Genomic DNA, 20,584 nt, shown 5'->3' with positions numbered 1-20,584 from the left:
GTTTCGCTGCAATAAACACCTCAGCCAATCGCCACAGCTCTAAGGCTCTGGTACCTCTCCCCCATGCCAAAGTCCTGCATCACTTAGAATAGGCCATATAAATACTTTCAACTTTACAAGAAATTATAAATATTCTTAGAATGTTCACATAGATTAACCCGATTGCAAGAAAAAGTAATTGGCACTAGAACTGGGAACACACCCGGAGAGAGTCAGTGCTCTACTGAGCGTCCCACTGTTCAACGGGACTCTTCTACAGTACAGTATACCTCTAAAAGGTTTTTCTATAGTTGTCTTTCAGTGACAGAGAGGAACAAGAAAGAACACACTTGAACTCTGAGTCTGAATATTATTCTTTCAAAAGGTTGAAGATGATGATGTTGATAATGACGATGATGATGATTATGAATGATAACAGAAGAATGATAATGATGCTGATGATAACGTTGCTAATGTGGATTGATATCATTGTTAGCCAGGCATTCTGAGTATCTATAAGAGACGTTTGATCTGAGCATTCCGAGACAGAGAGGTTTCACGGGGTCGTCAGTCCCTCTTTTAAACTGCAGGGAGATTACATTTACAGAATTAACAAGCCTCTCTCTCTATATATATCAACGCTGCCGTAATAAAGCACAGCACATTATTCCATGTTTTGTCCAAGGTCAACACTCGGGCTTACAACTCGACAAAAGCAATTATTTCAGGTCAGTGGCCCACCCGTCTCCAGGGGCATTATGGGTAGTGGAGTGGTGGAGGTAAGGGGGGGGTTCTATTGACGAGACGGACGTTCCTTTCTCATCCCTCGTCTTTTATTCTTCTCCCTGGTTCTTTGGTTGACTTCATCGTGACTGGGGTGAGTGAGCAGGTTAACTACGGCCCACTGCTCATCAACACACTGCCCATAGGTCTCTTATAACTGACGCATCTCTGACTCACACACACACACACACACACACACACAGACAGACACACACACAGATAACAAAGGACATACACCGACATGCATGTATGCACACACAGAAGCACACACACGCAAGCACACACACGCATGCAGACACACACACACATGCTAGCATACACATGCAGACACACATAAACACACACACACACACACACACACATGGTATATGAGATGTGCCTGGGTCTATAAGTCCTGACTGAAACACTCCCAAGACTATCAAGCCTGACAGAAACACTCCCAAGACTATCAGGCCTGACAGAAACACTCCCAAGACTATCAGGCCTGACAGAAACACTCCTGAGACGATCAGGCCTGATAGAAACACACCCAAAATGATCAGGACTGACAGAAACACTCACGAGATGATCAGGCCTGACAGAAACACTCCAAAGACTTTCCAGGCCTGACAGAAACACTCCCAAGACTATCAGGCCTGACAGAAACACTCCCAAGACTATCAGGCCTGACAGAAACACTCCCAAGACTATCAGGCCTGACAGAAACACTTCCAAGACTATCAGGGCTGACAGAAACATTCCCAAGACTATCAGGCCTGACAGAAACACTCCCAATACTATCAGGCCTGACAGAAACACTCCCAAGACTATCGGGCCTGACAGAAACACTTCCAAGACTATCAGGCCTGACAGAAACACTCCCAAGACTATCAGGCCTGACAGAAACACTCCCAAGACTATCAGGCCTGACAGAAACACTCCCAAGACTATCAGGCCTGACAGAAACACTCCCAAGACTATCAGGCCTGACAGAAACACTCCCAAGACTATCAGGCCTGACAGAAACACTTCCAAGACTATCAGGGCTGACAGAAACATTCCCAAGACTATCAGGCCTGACAGAAACACTCCCAATACTATCAGGCCTGACAGAAACACTCCCAAGACTATCGGGCCTGACAGAAACACTTCCAAGACTATCAGGCCTGACAGAAACACTCCCAAGACTATCAGGCCTGACAGAAACACTCCCAAGACTATCAGGCCTGACAGAAACACTCCCAAGACTATCGGGCCTGACAGAAACACTTCCAAGACTATCAGGCCTGACAGAAACACTCCCAAGACTATCAGGCCTGACAGAAACACTCCCAAGACTATCAGGCCTGACAGAAACACTCCCAAGACTAGAAACATGACGTTCGCGTTCTTCCAGTTGATGTGATATTGAGGACTCACAGCTGCATGAGGTTTGAACTAGTTGGAATTGGATTGCAAGGTAGGGTCTCACACGCATGTACACACTGGGGGTCCCACACGCATGTACACAATGAGGGTCTCACACGCATGTACACACTGAGGGTCTCACACGCATGTACACACTGAGGGTTTCACACGCATGTACACACTGAGGGTCTCACACGCATGTACACACTGGGGGTCCCACACGCATGTACACACTGAGGGTCTCACACGCATGTACACACTGAGGGTCTCACACACATGTACACACTGAGGGTCTCACACCCATGTACACACTGGGGGTCCCACACGCATGTACACACTGAGGGTTTCACACGCATGTACACACTGAGGGTCTCACACGCATGTACACACTGGGGGTCCCACACGCATGTACACACTGGGGGTCCCACACGCATGTACACACTGAGGGTCTCACACGCATGTACACACTGAGGGTCTCACACGCATGTACACACTGAGGGTCTCACACACATGTACACACTGAGGGTCTCACACCCATGTACACACTGAGCGTCTCACACGCATGTACATACTGAGGGTCTCACACACATGTACACACTGAGGACGTGGAAAACCTGACCAGAAGAAGACCTCCAGCTGTATTGTCTTTGGCCTCATACTGCGATGACCCTGCTGTCACTCTAATGTCAATTTATTCCAATTTGGTATTCAAAAACTGTTGCTCACTCTTCCGCAAAAAAGCACAAGGTAATTGCCAAGGTGCATAAATCCACTCTTAATTAGGCCTAATAAGATTTGAGAACTTGCAAAGTATGTTACTGTACAAATTAATTTAATTGACGATTTAGTTCACTTTAAATGAATCTTCTCCTTTACTTACATTTCTGCTGTATTATTATAAAATGGAATTAATACCGGGTCAACGATTTTGATGTATTAAATGAACACTGTAATGTGGCAAATCACTCCACGGACAATAAAATGGATCAGAATGACTATTTAAGTCACAGAGTTGGAGGGGGGATATAGAAACGATAGTGGCACTGAATATCAGGAATGCAATATGAGACTGACTGTACAACTCTTCACACAACAGGAAACCTATGTGCGTGCGTGTGTGTGTGTGCGTGCGCGTGTGCGTGTGTGTGTGCGGTTGATAAATGACAGTGTCTGTCTGGACCCTGTGCGACGGCCGGAGGTCAAACGCAGGCCCATCGTACGGCAGGGAGAGGAGGGGACCTTTCTCTTTGGCCCCCTCAGAGAATCACACATTCTATTTGTATGGTCAACACCGTCGTCCGTGTCTGGGCCTCCTCGAGGCTGCTCCAAGGCTCCTAAAGTCACAAGGGCACTAAGCAAGAAAAGAACTATCCTATCCATCATCCAGAATGTAAATCAAGAATTCACTCTCCCTCCCTGTGTTGGCCGGTCAAGCAGTCGGTTGGAGAGCGAGGGACTCTCTCTTATTTCCATTAAATCCAAAAAGAAGTAAAGAAACTCCTGCAACGGCTGGAAGAGGTGCTTCTGAGAAGACCTGGAATTGATTGAGCAGATGATGCTCCAGTACCCAAGGAGTTTCTAAGCAGGCAGAGAGGAAGCTCTGTTCTACTGCATTTCCTCATCAGGGCACAAGTTTGATGTTGGGGTTTGAGAGGGAAAATACACAGTGCTGGAGATACAGGACAAGAAGCAGAATTTAAGATTGGGGGCAGTGCTCAAAGAACTTCTTGTCAATGCCTGTAAACCGTGAGTTTTTCAGAGCAAACAACATATCAGCAAGACGTGTTATACTTGCAAATGTAAAGCATGTGTTGCTGTGTTAGTGGCTGTGTGTGTGCATGAGGGCGTGATGCTGTGTTAGTGGCTGTGTGTGTGCATGAGGGCGTGATGCTGTGTTAGTGGCTGTGTGCGTGCATGAGGGCGTGATGCTGTGTTAGTGGCTGTGTTTGTGCATAAGGGCGTGATGCTGTGTTAGTGGCTGTGCGTGTGCATGAGGGCGTGATGCTGTGTTAGTGGCTGTGCGTGTGCATGAGGGCGTGATGCTGTGTTAGTGGCTGTGCGTGTGCATGAGGGCGTGATGCTGTGTTAGTGGCTGTGCGTGTGCATGAGGGCGTGATGCTGTGTTAGTGGCTGTGCGTGTGCATGAGGGCGTGATGCTGTGTTAGTGGCTGTGCGTGTGCATGAGGGCGTGATGCTGTGTTAGTGGCTGTGTGTGTGCATGAGGGCGTGATGCTGTGTTAGTGGCTGTGCGTGTGCATGAGGGCGTGATGCTGTGTTAGTGGCTGTGCGTGTGCATGAGGGCGTGATGCTGTGTTAGTGGCTGTGTGTGTGCATGAGGGCGTGATGCTGTGTTAGTGGCTGTGCGTGTGCATGAGGGCGTGATGCTGTGTTAGTGGCTGTGTGTGTGCATGAGGGCGTGCACGTTGGTGTGAATGAAACAGTTCAAACTGATGATACAGGGTTAGTGCCATATCATGTCTTGGTCGACCATCACATCGAAGAGCCAATGACGTGTCCTGGTGGTTTATTAGTATCAATAGCATTGTCATGTTTATATCCCTGCTCTACCTCTCAATATTTATACAGTACTTTATCGTGTTTCATGTTCTTTGTACTTTATACGAACCCCTTTATAACTGTGTGGAAGGCGGCCCTCTTGCAGCCATTGCATATATTCTAAATCACAATACTAAGTGGTACTGGCAGTGGATTCCAATTCCCCCCACGACAAGGCCGCGGTAGATTGACATTCTAATGAATAAAAGATCATCACTTCTGCAGAGCTTTTGTCAGCCAGTTTCAGCTCATTTTCAATTATAACCCAACCCCCTCCCCCGTTTGTGAATGCATTACGCTCAATGATATTTCAACCCTGTTTTTTTTTTCTTGGTCTTTCTCAGCCAATACCAGGCATTGAAATGAATAGCATTGAAAGCAACAGCACCTATGTAAGCAGGTAGACATTGTATTGGTATTTCATATGTATATTCAATCAAATGTGACACAACTCTTAAATGCCCCGAGATAGTAAAATATATTATTGTGTGGTGTAATGTAGTATAGTATTGTATAGTATTGTATAGTATAGTATAGTATAGTGTAGTAGAGTATAGTACCGGACAGTACAGTAGCTGTGGGGGTGGTTTCGGGCTAGTGTTAAGTACGGTTTAAATCTACCTAGGGTTGGGGAGGGAACTGTGACTGTACATTATGGACATCTGTGGTTTCCCTGGTAACAAAGGAAGGAGTTCGTTGCTCTCTGTCACATCACAGCTGATCTATGGCAAGGGTAAATCTCTTAAGTATCAGCCAGGTCCTGATGCTAGCCAGGATCGGGCTGGGGCTGCAGCTCAGCCCTCTTCGACAGTCTGTCTGTCTGTCTGTCTGACTGACTGACACAGCTATGTTTAAATCATGGGGGAAACCTAATTGTGGCAAGAGACTGTGGACTGAGTTATTGTTACATTAAGATCCTGGGCTGTCGGTATCAATCAAGCCTGCTCAGGGAAACTGAAGGCTACAGGCTGATATTCACACACACGCACACGCACACAAACATGCTGACGTTCACACACACACACTCACTCAAGCGCACTCTCCTCCTCTCCCCCTCTCCCCCACTCCTCTCCCCCTCATCAGTTGTAGGCCTTTCAATCATAAAAGCATCATTCATTACAACATTAGCTGGGAGTTTGTGACTCAGTCAGTGTTGAATCAGGTAAAGAGAAATAGTGATTTGATTTTAGATGGTTTCAGAGGGTGGGGATTACATCTTCAAATTCATATGGCTTAAAGTCATGGAAAACTTGACCATGGTCACTGATATGTTAACAATCAAGCATCCTTCACAATAATCCTAACCTATACAGCATTGCTAATCCTTACCATGCTGTCCATTCTCATCATCTTCCTAACCAGTGCCCTCTTGCTAATCTTCATCAAATGGCTTGACACCACCCTATGACTTTACCATACTGCTAATCTCACCCATATCCATAACCTTCTCTGTAGGTTTTCACTGTTTAGCAGCGTGCGTTTCCTTCCACTTGTTTACTTCTGACGTTACCCCAGGTAGCCAAGGGAGAAAGCAGAATCCCATTGCCTGCTTCTGTCTGTGTGACTGTCAGATGGTTTTGTCTCCTCCTGCAAAATAAACTATGTCTGCCTCCTCATATCCCACCACCTTCCCTCCCTCTCTTCCTCCCTCTCTCCTTCAGAAAATAAAGAGTCATCCTACCAAGACACTGGTTTTTGACATTGCATCTTAATTCCTTTGTAAATACGCTACATGGAAGAAGCACCTGCTACCACCCAGCCCGCCTGCCAGAACGGCCTCCACAGTTCTCCAACGTTCCCATGACACTCTCTCCCAGCGACAGGGAGGGAAGGATCATTTTAGACAGTGCCTATAAATATTTCTAAATGAAAGAGCCAGTGTCAGCTCTGGCATATATGTATGTGTGTGTGTGTGTGTGTGTGTGTGTGTGTGTGTGTGTGTGTGTGTGTGTGTGTGTGTGTGTGTGTGTGTGTGTGTGTGTGTGTGTGTGTGTGTGTGTGTGTGTGTGTGTGTGTATGTGTGTGTGTGTGTGTGTGTGTGTGTGTGATTGTGTGTGTGAGCGGCGCCACTAAGGGCAACAAAAAGGGCAACAAATAGAGTGTTGGTGAGTGAGCTACCACTGTCAAGGTCAGTCCAGAGACCTTGAGACCTTGTTGCTACTTCTGCTGTTGTGGCTGTTGTTGCTTCACCATCCTGAGCCCAAGGTTAACAGAATACATTGCTTTCCCTAATTGTCGTTTTTCTGTGGCTCACAGGATTTCCACAGCCTGAACATCTTTTACTGTGGTTTGTGTTTGTTTATTTGTTTGTGCGTTTGTTGATTTGTGTAGGGCATTGGGGAATAGTACATTTAAAAGGAGCCGTTGCAATGCTGGGAGAGCAGAGGAGAGCCTAAAGCTGATGATTAACTAACACAATATTGAGCATTGAGTCGCGTTCTGCTTCTAAGGAATTCTCTCTCTTGTTCTCAACTTTAACTCAGCCTGCAGTGGCCTGATAATTTAAAGTATTTTAAGAGAGAAACACATTTTTTTTTTAAATGTTTAGTTCAAATGCATTGAGGGGGGAAATAAATATTTCAATTTTTGTTGTAGTAAGTAGTTTATAGAGTACTCTATGTAACTAGCTGTTGTCACGTTATTCAAAATGATAGGTCCCATTGAGATTCAAATAATCCACATACTGTAGAAGAACACAGCGGAACACTTGTTGTTTTGTTTCTGTTTGTCATTACATTCCAGCGTCTGTGTGTGGAATGGAGTTAGGCCTATATCTGAAAGAAAAACCCGAGGAGTAATGTCTCTTCGTCCTGCCTTAGATTAGATCAGGTCTCTCTCTCTCTCGGTTGGCTCATGGTCGTCGTGGTGACGGTGGTGCTGTGGCGGGGGCTGGAGGAGCGTGTGGCGGAATGCTTCTAAAATGAGGTGTCAGTGCAAATTACGGCGCCAGCTGAGGTCCTCCGTGCGCCGCGGCAACAGAGCGGGCAGCCACTGCAACCGATCTAGCGCCAGGTGGCACTGGGAGTAATCGCTCCTGGTCTCGCATGGAGTAAGTGACAGAAATTGGTGCTGATGTGGTGTTTGTGTCAGGGGCCAGCCAGGGGGAGAGAGGCAGAGGGGGAGGGAGAGAGCGAGAGACCGAGAGAGAGGGGGGTTTGTAATAGAGAGTGATCGTGGCAGGTGAGCAGAGGACAGCCAAGCAGACCTCCTCCCAATCCCCCTAGGTCTGAAACGCTTTGACAAAACTCCCCAATTATTCCATTTGTAACAAAATACCTAGAAAATTTGCTCACACCCTTCTCTCCTCACCTCACAGAATCCTCTTCTCCCGGCTGCACCCATCCAGAAACAGCTTCACTGGCTACCCTGAAACCAATGTCAAGATAGCCCCAGAGACTGTCTCAATCGGGTGGCTTCTGGAGAGGAAGAGATGGAAACATCTGCGCCGGTTGAAGAGTTTGCATGAAAAATGGAGAGAAAAGCCAGGCATAAGAGGAAAGAGAGACAGGAGAGATGTAGAGAGAGACAGCAGCAGCAGCTTCCTGTCTCAGTGACATGTGTGCCTGCTAAGCGTTTACTTTGTTTGGCCCCTCTAATCTGCTCTCCATGTTCCTCTCCGTGTCCCCCTGAATGGAGGAAATCCAATGACCCTAGGGGTCCGTCCCCCAGCCAAGCCTGAATACCGACTTCCCCCATTCATCCTACATTCTCCTTCATCATACCACATTCTCCCCCAACCTCCCCTTTTCTCCCTCCTCCTCCCTCATCATACCTCTTCTTCCCCTGTCCCCCCAGCCCAACCTGAGCAACAATACCCCACCCCCCCCCTGCCCGATCCTCTCCTATCTTCCCTTGTCTTCCACGGCCCTCCAGCTCCTCTCACCTCTCCTCTCCACTGGGGATGGGCCCTCGAGTCATCCACATATACTATTTACTATGCCGTGAGCTGCTCCCAACCACTCCTGGAGATAAATTATCTCTGATCACGCTCCACTGCACTACTGACACAGCCTGCCTGCCCTCCTGCGTGCCTGCCCCCCTGCCTGCCTGTCTGGTGGCTGGGCTCAAACCCACCACTCACACATACATACATATCTATCCATCTCTATATCCCCAAAACATGTGCTTTGTTCCTCCTGACGTCACACACAAATTAATCTGTCTGAGGGATGCTTTCAGTGAGACAGAAATGAAAAGTTAGATTATTTATTTATTTATTTTACAAATTAATCAAATGATTCTCATTACACAGATGATTGAGATCCAATTATTTGTGGAATGATATACAGTTTTAATTAATTTGAATTTACATTGCATGAGGAAGGGATATTATATTTCTATTTTTAATCTAACGGAAGGAATCTGGCAGGCGTCTCTGATTGAATTAATTGTTCATGTGATCCATATTCCAGCTGCCTGTAAAGATCCCTGTCTGTGAGTCTGTGAAGGCTACTCTGTGCCTGTGTTCACAAAGCCTCTCAGCATAGGAGTGCTGATCTAGGATCAGGTCCCCCCCTATCCATATAATCTTATTTATTATTATCTAAATTGCAAAACTGAGATGCAATGGATATTGGCCCTGGGCTGTGAAAGCTGTGAAGGCTGTTCTGGGTGCTGTGGACCTTCCAGGCCAGCGGGGGTGCTGTTTAGCGCTGTCTGTCTGTCTGGGGCCCTCTCTACAGACGAGGTCAAGGTTCTGACAGACCAGGCCTGTGGAGGAAGGGAGGCCAGACAGACACCAGAGACACAGTTAGATCACACAGAGGAGAAAGATTACAGAGCCAGTGATGAATTGAAGTCCTGTCAGATGGAGACAATCAAAATGGCCTCTGTGACACCTAAAATGTCCTCCGGTGTCTAGAAGCTAGCAAATCTCCTCTGCTGTCTGTATGGCGGACTGTTTTGACAGCAATACCCTCACAGGAAAAAGCCTAAACCTCAAGACAGACACAAAAAAAGTCCTGTTGAATATTTATTGAAGGATGTTTTCCCCACAGTGAAACTCTCTTGGTAAAAGAAGGTATGCTTTGTAGACTTCATAACAGATGTGTAAGTGACTAAAACTTCATTGGTAGCTTATAGAATCTCCCTGTCTGTCTGTCCATCTGTCTACCTGTCTTATCACACACCCGTAACCTGTGTAATGAGGTGTTTGACTGTATCTTTATCCTGATTTGCATTACATAGAGTGTGCGGCCGTGTCGCCAGACCACCCCAGCAGCACCCCCCTCAACCTCCGTCCTCCCTCCTTCCTGTTCCCTTTGTTCCTGCCCTGCGAGCAGAGCGAGGACTCAGGGTCACCAGCGTCTAGGTGATTTCTGATTCCTATCTGCAATTTCAATAGCAGCCAATGCCAGGGCCACCTCCATTAACATCTACTGCTACTGCTGCTGCTGTTGCATTTTAAAGATTCCCTTTTTTCTTTACCCGCAATACAAAGACAGTGTTTGAATTCAAACTACAAGGTTACAGGAGGTGTGGGCTATCTGAGCAGGAGAAAATGCTGGTTTCAAATGGATTCTAGTCATGATGATTGTAACGGAGTAATTAGAATGTGTTTATAATATGAGAAAACATTAGTCATAGATAGAACATATTCTTCAATTGGACACATTCCTTTATAACCAACAACATCAAACATATTAGAATTGAAATGCTGAGAATATAACATCAGTACATTTGGAATCTGTCCAAACAATATACAGTAACAGAATTGCTCCCTCCCAACCCTGGAAAAAGAGGTAGCCTTCTGTCACGCAAATAGGAACACAGGGTGACTGAAAACGGATGGTTAAAAGCTCCTGGAAGTTCCCATCCACATCAGATAGAAAGATTACAGGATATTCATTTGATTAATGTTAAAGCACTCAAGAGGAGCATGACGAGAGACGCAGGCATAACGCCGACCACAACCAAACCATGCATAACGCCGACCACAACCAAACCATGCATAACGCCGACCACAACCAAACCATGCATAACGCCGACCACAACCAAACCATGCATAACGCCGACCACAACCAAACCATGCATAACGCCGACCACAACCAAACCATGCATAACGCCGACCACAACCAAACCATGCATAACGCGACCACAACCAAACCATGCATAACACCGACCACAACCAAACCATGCATAACGCCGACCACAACCAAACCATGCATAACGCCGACCACAACCAAACCATGCATAACGCCGACCACAACCAAACCATGCATAACGCCGACCACAACCAAACCATGCATAACGCCGACCACGACCAAACCATGCATAACGCCGACCACGACCAAACCATGCATAAAGCCGACCACAACCAAACCATGCATAACGCCGACCACAACCAAACCATGCATAACGCCGACCACGACCAAACCATGCATAACGCTGACCACAACCAAACCATGCATAACGCCGACCACAACCAAACCATGCATAACGCCGACCACAACCAAACCATGCATAACGCCGACCACGACCAAACCATGCATAAATCCGACCACAACCAAACCATGCATAACGCCAACCACGACCAAACCATGCATAACGCCGACCACGACCAAACCATGCATAACGCCGACCACAACCAAACCATGCATAAAGCCGACCACAACCAAACCATGCATAACGCCGACCACAACCAAACCATGCATAACGCCGACCACAACCAAACCATGCATAACGCCGACCACAACCAAACCATGCATAACGCCGACCACAACCAAACCATGCATAACACCGACCACGACCAAACCATGCATAACGCCGACCACAACCAAACAATGCATAACGCCGACCACGACCAAACCATGCATAACGCCGACCACAACCAAACCATGCATAACGCCGACCACAACCAAACCATGCTGGCAGCTCACTGTTCACTTCAGACCAAATAGATGTTTTAGTCCGGAGGTCCACAGAATACAATATTACATTATAGCGTTATCTCACTCTGATAGAGGTTGGGACGCAGGAGGATTTAATATGAGGCACATAAAGCTAACACCAGCAAATTAAACACAATCACACACATTAAGCACCAGGCTGCTGATAGGGAGATCCTCAATGCACAGGGTTGGCTGATCATTATGGAATAAATGGGGACTTTTCAGGAGTTTTTAAGTTGTATGCCTCATTCCACCTAAATGCTGCTGGATGGAGGTAAGGAGAGAAGGATGAAAAGCAGGGAAGGAGAGAAATATTAAAGTAGAGAAGGAAGGAGGTAAGGAGGAAAGGAAAGAAGAACAGAAGCGGGGAAAGAGAGAAGGTAGGAAGCTCTCATTCTCTGCCGGCCCTTCCTTCCTCTCCATTCTTCTCCCCAGACTAGAGGTGAGAGGGAGGAGAGCTTATCTGCATTAAATAAGCTGTCAGTGACACCCTGACACCAGCTAGAAATTCTGTTCCTGTTCCCCTGGCCCTGCCTCAGCCCTGCCACGGGTTCTGTCTCACTGGAGCCCAACAGCAGATAACCCCAGACCCACAAAGGGAGAGAGAGGGAGGGATGGAGAGAGGGATGGAGGGAACGGATGAGAATTCCTGGCTTATCAGGAGTTCCACAGTGAAGGAAGAGGATAATCCATTACAACTAGAATCATATCAACACGGCCTGGGATACGCCTCTGTGAACCACAAGATGACACACACACACGCACAGTGAAACGTGGTGTATGTGAACCTTGCGTTTTTATAGTATGAAAGGCAGTAATGGGATGATTCAGCCTGGCCTTGTAAAGTAAATAGCACCCTATCCCCTATAAGTAATGCTCTATCCAAGGAATATAGGGTGTTAAACACTCGGTAAGGGGGTAACCATGGCAACAGAAAGGTTAGGGTGTTTTTTGGTCTTTTGTTTTCGCCAGCTATATGCTACGGGAGCCCGGAGGCTATTTCACTCTCCAGGAAAACTATTAAACACAATCTAGTAGGGAGGACCAGGGCCACTCACAGCAACACATACTGAAAGGTGGTCAGGATTCCAGACATACAGACCAAGGGGAGTTGTGACGATTGTCATCTGTCCTCAATCACTTAATCTAAAGGCATACCTACATGAATGATCAGATACTGTTTATGAAATCATTTATGGGAAACACCTTTATTAATTGTATTTATGTTTGGATAGCGATTTGCCTGACGACTCAAAACGAATCCTTCCGCTGCTCTATATTCGCTATATACTTCAGTCTGAGACCGCCATCGTTGAAATCGTTTGTGGTGACATCAAAACGAAGGGTGTTGTACAAAACAAAGTCATCCGCGTTTGGATCATTTCTAACCAATTAGAGTATCAAAGCCAATGACACATTTTCTAAATGCTGCTCTGCCCGTATGTGTTCTGGCTCTGGCCCAACCCATTGGTTTTTGAGACCAATCAGAACGGTTAAAGGTATTTGTGTTCTAGAAATCGTCTGGGAGGTACTCAGATCCAGACTCATTGAGGAGAATAAACTCATTTCTGTGGGCGAGGCGTGGCGTAGCATTGCGTTTAGCGGAGCAAGGAGTTTGGGTAGCCAGGCAAGATAGCGATGTCCTTCTGATTGATGATCATCTGTGAAAGAAAGATGACACACACAGAGTTACAGTTTAAGGTCGCACGCCGGCAATTGGTTTGTGCACGCAAAACCTTTTGTTGTGTGTCGCCTGGTTATAGTTCTCTTTCTAAACATTAATTTAATGAACAGGAAGTACAACTGTGATGTCATCATGTTTAACAATTACAATGTGAAAGTTAAGATTAAGAAATGTAAATGCTTTATGTAATTTCTTAGTTGTTTGAAGAGAGCTATCTGTCCATTCCCTGGTCTGAGTTCTGATGGGCAAAGGGGAGCGTTCAGAGTGCATAGTTCATAGAGTATTACGGGTAAGCTAGTTCCCAATTCCAGATGGACGTATATGTTCATGTCTCAGTGTTCTTTGTGCTTAAAGCATGCAAATCACTTTCTTGATATGAGTGCTTATAGTAATTATTGTATGCTTAGGATCTGAAGATGTGGAGACTGAAATTACTGCCTGTTGAATGTTAATTGTTCATTAAAAAGCCATTAAACAAGTCTTCTTCCTATTGGTCAAATGCATGACGGGTAGTCCTATTTAAACCCTGTCCTTTCATTGTTTGAGAGACAGAGGCAGGGAACAGGTCGGCATGCTGCTGGTTTTACGTGTATACTTGATGCCTGTGTTTTTCTTAATAAGAGCTGTATTTGATTCAGTTTATGTTCCTTGTGTGTTGCAACGTCCCGTTGATTGTTATTGTATATATTGTGCAGTCGCCGGCTGTCTTTCTTCACATGCAAATAAAAAACTTCTCTCTGGCAAGAAACATCTCATCTGCATTGTTGCTTCCTCGCTGTTAAAATCTTTTCACTAAGTCTGTGTGAATGTACTTCACTATAAAGGTGATCGAGAGGACAGGACACTGAAAGCAGACAGTCAGCCTTGTCTTTGTACCACCAGAGACTGAAGCAGTTTCCTCAACTCCCCTTGGTCTATATGTCTGGAATCCTGACCACCTTTCAGTATGTGTTGCTGTGAGTGGCCCTGGTCCTCCCTACTAGATTGTGTTTAATAGATTTCCTGGAGAGTGAAAATAGCCTCCGGGCTCCCGTAGCATATGGCTAGTCCCAAAAATGTAAACACCCTAACCTTTCAGTTGCCATGGATAACCCCTTAGCGAGTGTTTGTGCCGGCCAATTATATACAATTTGGGGGTTGCCACGGAGGCTGGAGTGTTCACGGAAACCCGCAGATAGGATGGGCTGACTGACCTATCAGGGACAAACACACAAAGTGACATTATTACTGTCTATTATTGTCAATTACAGTTTTGTAATTTGTGCTTCTCATACATGAAAGGTGCAAGACATCCTGAGGACCTCACCTGTCTGTTCACTGTCAACATGCTGGCAGTGTCTAGTTCTGTGCATGTATTCAATTAAGAGTGTCAAATGTGCACCATAGTGATGTGTCAAACACATCATAACTAACAACAGGGCTAATAAAGAGGGGGAATGTGCAGATGGAGAGAGAAAGACTGCAAGAGATGTAGGGAGAGGTAAAAGAAGAGAGAGTGGCTGAAAGAGATGGAGAGAGAGAGTGAGGTAAAATAACCAGGGATATATCTAGGTCCAGGCGTCATGTCCTCCTTGATAACGAGCTGTCAGATCAAAGAAATGCAGGACAAAGACAGGCTTCCTCTCTCTTTCCTCTCCTCTTTTTTCAAGCCTTCTGCACCCCGCTCAGCCCTCACCATCTCTCCGTCTCCTCCTCCTCACCAGCAGGTGACTCTGGCCCTCACTGCCCTGGATTCCCAGAATCTATGGCTGTAGACAATAATATGGATTTCTCTCTACAATGTTATGTTATTACTCTCAACCCTTATGGTTTGTATAAATCAAAAATAATAGATGTGGTTCTGGAAATCATAGCTCAGCCCACAGTAGGACATTACAGGACTTCCTCCCCAGAAATAGCACGTTGAGTTCCACTCCCTTCCCTTCAATCCAACTGGATCTCAAACATCGATAAATACAGCATACAAGACAAGACAAAAAAAGTCCTGGATATAAAACATGGAAAAAGCCATGCTTCTTTATTTTTATTTCATTGCCTGTCATCAATTCCACCCATCATAAACACTGGTCACACACACACACACACACACACACACACACTGCCTCCAGTGTAATCCTAACTTGCCACCTTGAAGGATGTAATTAAATAGAATCAGACATGAACGCACATCTTTTAGTCTAAAAAAATCTCTTTAAGATGGAGGGGAACACACAACGTAGAGAAAGACCCCCCTCCCCCTTCTCTTTCTCTCCCTCCCTCTCTCTCTCTCTCTCTCTCTCTCTCTCCCTCTGTCTCTCTGTTCTCTCTCTCTCTCTGGCAGTGACAGATAGTCAGGTAGACAGACAGTTCCAGCTCTATGCTCCAACATGGCAACTCAAAGCAGATGTGAGCTGGGCGACTTGTTCCTCCTGATTAATGTCCTCCAGCTCTTTACTGCTCACAACTTCAAATGGCCATCTGATGCCTGTAAAAAGGAAGATCCTCAGACGCCGCAGCAGTGTTCAAATTACAGCTGCTGGATCCCATTCAAACATGGCCTCCTCCGTCCATGACTGATCGGGAGACACTGTTTTTTGGGGGCCATTTTTTTTTAAATGGATTGCAATGACGTGAAAACAAATGACGATAAAGAAGACAAGGAAAGGAAAGGGAAGGATAACCATGTTTTTGTAGTACAGTAATGTTGTATTCAAAAAGAAGTGGTGGTATTTTTCGTTCTGAACGTTTTTTTGAGAGTGGCTTCACAGGTCAATATTATCTCTGCTGTTGTGCTACACCATCCAGTAGCATGTGTTACACTGGGATCACAAGATATGTGCCATCCCACTGAATCAATGTTGTTTCCACGTCATTTAGACAAAGAAATGTGATGACATTGAATCAACGTGGAAAACTAATTGGATTTGCAAAAAGTAATTGAATCAAGGGAATTTCCTATTTTTTTCACACAACTTTTAACCTAAATCCAATGACATGGTGAAATGTTTTGTTGATTTCACGTTGAATTTACGTTAGTTGACAACTCAACTAAATGTAAATCAAAACTTAGAAAAAAGGGTTCCGAAAGGGTTCTTCGGTTGTTCCCATAGGAGAACCCATATGGGTTCCAGGTAGAACCATTTTTGGTTCCAAGTAGAACCCTTCTGGGTTCCATGTAGAATCCTCTATGGAAAGGATCCTACATGGAACCCAAAAGGGTTCTACCTGGAACCAAAAAGGGTTCCTCAAAGGATTCTCCTATGAGGACAGCCGAATAACATATTTTTCTAAGGGTGTAGATGCTGAAATTACTTCAGTGCCAAGAGGGATGTGTAGTGATTTTATTGATAGATAGATGGAGGAAGAGAGCGAGAGAGAGAGAGATCAAGGAGAGAGAGAGAGAGAGAGAGCAAGAAGGAGAGAGAGAGAGAGTAAGAAGGAGAGAGAGAGAGAGAGCAAGAAGGAGAGAGAGAGAGCAAGGAGAGAGAGAGAGCAAGGAGAGAGAGCAAGAAGGAGAGAGAGAAAGCAAGAAGGAGAGAGAGAGAGAGAGAGAGCAAGAAGGAGAGAGAGAGCGCAAGAAGGAGAGAGAGAGCAAGAAGGGGAGAGAATGAGCAAGGAGAGAGAGAGAGAGAGAGAGAGAGAGAGAGAGAGAGAGAGAGAGAGAGAGAGAGAGAGAGAGCAAGGAGAGAGAATGAGCAAGGAGAGAGAGAGAGAGAGAGAGAGAGAGAGAGAGAGAGAGAGAGAGAGAGAGAGAGAGAAAGAGAGAGGGAGTGAGAGAGAGAGAGGGAGATGAGAGATATCATACTGTCTTCTCTGCTACAGGGCTATTAACTTTTATGTGCTAGGATTTATTTGCCAAATCTACTGTGAGAAATCAATGAAGCAGCTGTAACTTATGTATGTTTACTATGATATGTATCACAAACATTACATTTCAGACAATCATAACAGTCATAACAAGTATCACATTACTGATGTTTAGTCAGAGACGCTGAAAGGCTGGGGTGCAGGAGGGAGCAACAAAGCCGACCCTACCCTGACCCCATGCCCGGCCCACCCAGTGTCCGGTACCCCGCTTCTCTCTTTCATGGTCTACCCAGGTGTGATGTGTCTCTCCGTGGCCTGGTGAGTTGTCCAGACCCCTGACTGTACTGCCCTGCCCTCCCCCTCCAGACCTCATTAATTCATCAAACACTCCTGGATTTAGCCTGTCTGTCTGCTCACTGCTCTGCTGCTGGAAGTCTCTGAAACACTGGTCATACACACAGACACACACACACACACAGACACACACACACAGACACCCTCCTCCTCCCACACTCCCGATAGTTCTGATCTGCCAGACAAACTTTTAATGCACTTGTACCATTCCATCAAGCCTGGCTGGAAAGTGTCCTATACATATGTATCATTCCATCAGGCTCCACAGGGGACAGATTCCTTCTAGTGTCTGTGGGAATAAGGATGTATGCCAGAACAGCCAAGAGGGCTGGAATGGGGCCGGGGGAGTGGGAAGAGGCCAGCGCCACTGAGAGGACCACACATGCACGCAAACAAACACACACACACAGGTGACACATGAACTAAAACCCTCTCTTAACCTCAGACCCCAAGCGTAGAACCATCACCTCACCCCCACCTCCCGGTCCTTCATCACCCACCCTGCATCATCCCACTCCACAGCCCCAGGACACTAGATCCAGATCAGGCAGCACCAGCAGGGGGTTGTGGGGTGTCTTGGGAGAAAAGGAGCAGTTCATTTATCACACTGATGCAACTCTAATGAAGGGATAATGCATTAACATATTCACCAGGGAGGAAGAGAGGGACAGGGCGACGGAGGAGGAGAGGGACAGGGGGATGGAGGAGGATAGGGACAGGGGGACGCAGGAGGAGAGCGACAGGGAGACGGAAGAGGAGAGGGACAGTGAGATGGAGGAGGAAAGGGACAGGGGGACAGAGGAGGAGAGGGACAGGGAGACGGAGGAGGAGAGGGACAGGGAGATGGAGGAGGAGAGGGACAGGGGGACAGAGGAGGAGAGGGACAGGGGAACGCAGGAGGAGAGGGACAGGGAGACGCAGGAGGAGAGGGACAGGGAGATGGAGGAGGAGAGGGACAGGGGGACAGAGGAGGAGAGGGACAGGGGGATGGAGGAGGATAGGGACAGGGGGACACAGGAGGAGAGGGACAGGGGGATGCAGGATTAGAGGGACAGGGGGACAGAGGAGGAGAGGGACAGGGGGACAGAAGAGGAGAGGGACAGGGGGACAGAAGAGGAGAGGGACAGTGGGACAGAGGAGGAGAGGGACAGGGGGACAGAGGAGGAGAGGGACAGGGGGATGGAGGAGGAGAGGGACAGGGGGGCGCAGGAGGAGAGGGACAGGGGGGCGCAGGAGGAGAGGGACAGGGAGACGGAGGAGGAGAGGGACAGGGGGACAGAGGAGGAGAGGGACCGGGGGACAGAGGAGGAGAGGGACAGGGGGACGGAGGAGGAGAGGGACAGGGGGACAGAGGAGGAGAGGGACCGGGGGACAGAGGAGGAGAGGGACCGGGGGACAGAGGAGGAGAGGGACAGGGGGATGGAGGAGGAGAGGGACAGGGGGGCGCAGGAGGAGAGGGACAGGGAGACGGAGGAGGAGAGGGACAGGGGGACAGAGGAAGAGAGGGACCGGGGGACAGAGGAGGAGAGGGACAGGGGGATGGAGGAGGAGAGGGACAGGGGGGCGCAGGAGGAGAGGGACCGGGGGACAGAGGAGGAGAGGGACCGGGGGACAGAGGAGGAGAGGGACAGGGGGATGGAGGAGGAGAGGGACAGGGGGGCGCAGGAGGAGAGGGACAGGGAGACGGAGGAGGAGAGGGACAGGGGGACAGAGGAGGAGAGGGACCGGGGGACAGAGGAGGAGAGGGACAGGGGGATGGAGGAGGAGAGGGACAGGGGGACAGAGGAGGAGAGGGACAGGGAGACGGAGGAGGAGAGGGACAGGGGGACAGAGGAGGAGAGGGACCGGGGGACAGAGGAGGAGAGGGACAGGGGGATGGAGGAGGAGAGGGACAGGGGGGCGCAGGAGGAGAGGGACCGGGGGACAGAGGAGGAGAGGGACCGGGGGACAGAGGAGGAGAGGGACAGGGGGATGGAGGAGGAGAGGGACAGGGGGGCGCAGGAGGAGAGGGACAGGGAGACGGAGGAGGAGAGGGACAGGGGGACAGAGGAGGAGAGGGACCGGGGGACAGAGGAGGAGAGGGACAGGGGGATGGAGGAGGAGAGGGACAGGGGGGCGCAGGAGGAGAGGGACAGGGAGACGGAGGAGGAGAGGGACAGGGGGACAGAAGAGGAGAGGGACAGTGGGACAGAGGAGGAGAGGGACCGGGGGACAGAGGAGGAGAGGGACAGGGGGACAGAGGAGGAGAGGGACAGGGGGGCGCAGGAGGAGAGGGACAGGGAGACGGAGGAGGAGAGGGACAGGGGGGTTTGATAAAAATATATGTTCTCTCCGAATAGGTTGACCAGAGAGGTCCTCCTGACACACACACACACACACACACTCAGCGTTGCAACACAGTTAGAGTACAAGTACAGACACCTTTGACTATTTTGACTTTGCAGAACAGAGGGAGAGAGGCTCTTTAGTTCACAGCTCTCCAGACATCATCTAACAGTAACGACAGTTGAAGTCAGAAGTTTACATACACTTAGGTTGGAGTCATTAAAACTAGTTTTTCAACCACTCCACAAATGTCTTGTTAACAAACTATAGTTTTGGTAAGTCGGTTAGGACATCTACTTTGTGCATGACACAAGTCATTTTTCCAACAATTGTTTACAGACAGATTATTTCACTTAAAATTCACTGTATCACAATTCCAGTGGGTCAGAAGTTTACATACACTTAGTTGACTGTGCCTTTAAACAGCTTGGAAAATTCCAGAAAATTATGTCATGGCTTTAGAAGCTTCTGATAGACATCAATTGAGTCAATTGGAGGTGTACCTGTGGATGTATTTCAAGGCCTACCTTCAAACTCAGTGCCTCTTTGCTTGACATCATGGGAAAATCAAAAGAAATCAGCCCAGTCTGGTTCATCGTTGGGAGCAATTTTCAAATGCCTGAAGGTACCACCAGTACAATAGTACACAAGTATAAACACCATTGGACCATGCAGCCGTCATACCGCTCAGGAAGGAGACGCATTCTGTCTCCTAGAGATAAATTACTTTGGTGCGAAAAGTGCAAATCAATACCAGAACAACAGCAAAGGACCTTGTGAAGGTGCTGGAGGAAACAGGTACAAAAGTATCAATAGCCACAGTAAAACAAGTCCTATATTT

General features: G+C 47.5%; 2 long non-coding RNA genes across 2 annotated transcripts in view; both read right to left on the bottom strand.

The window, feature by feature from the left end:
• LOC110538989 overlaps window positions 1-8,150 on the bottom strand; it is a 38,092-nt gene extending 29,942 nt beyond the window's left edge. Inside the window, exon 1 of the long non-coding RNA XR_002475853.2 lies at window positions 8,014-8,150. This is a non-coding gene — a long non-coding RNA (uncharacterized LOC110538989). The remainder of the gene's footprint in view (window positions 1-8,013) is intronic.
• An 831-nt stretch (window positions 8,151-8,981) lies between these two features.
• Window positions 8,982-20,584, bottom strand: part of LOC118936392 — a 62,182-nt gene continuing 50,579 nt past the window's right edge. The window contains exon 3 of the long non-coding RNA XR_005035987.1: window positions 8,982-9,414. This is a non-coding gene — a long non-coding RNA (uncharacterized LOC118936392). The remainder of the gene's footprint in view (window positions 9,415-20,584) is intronic.

The sequence above is a fragment of the Oncorhynchus mykiss genome, chromosome 2 (assembly GCF_013265735.2).
Source record: "Oncorhynchus mykiss isolate Arlee chromosome 2, USDA_OmykA_1.1, whole genome shotgun sequence".
In the NCBI taxonomy this organism is placed as follows: domain Eukaryota; kingdom Metazoa; phylum Chordata; class Actinopteri; order Salmoniformes; family Salmonidae; genus Oncorhynchus; species Oncorhynchus mykiss.
The sequence above is the reverse complement of the archived record's forward strand: the minus strand, read 5'-3'. Positions and strand labels throughout refer to the sequence as shown.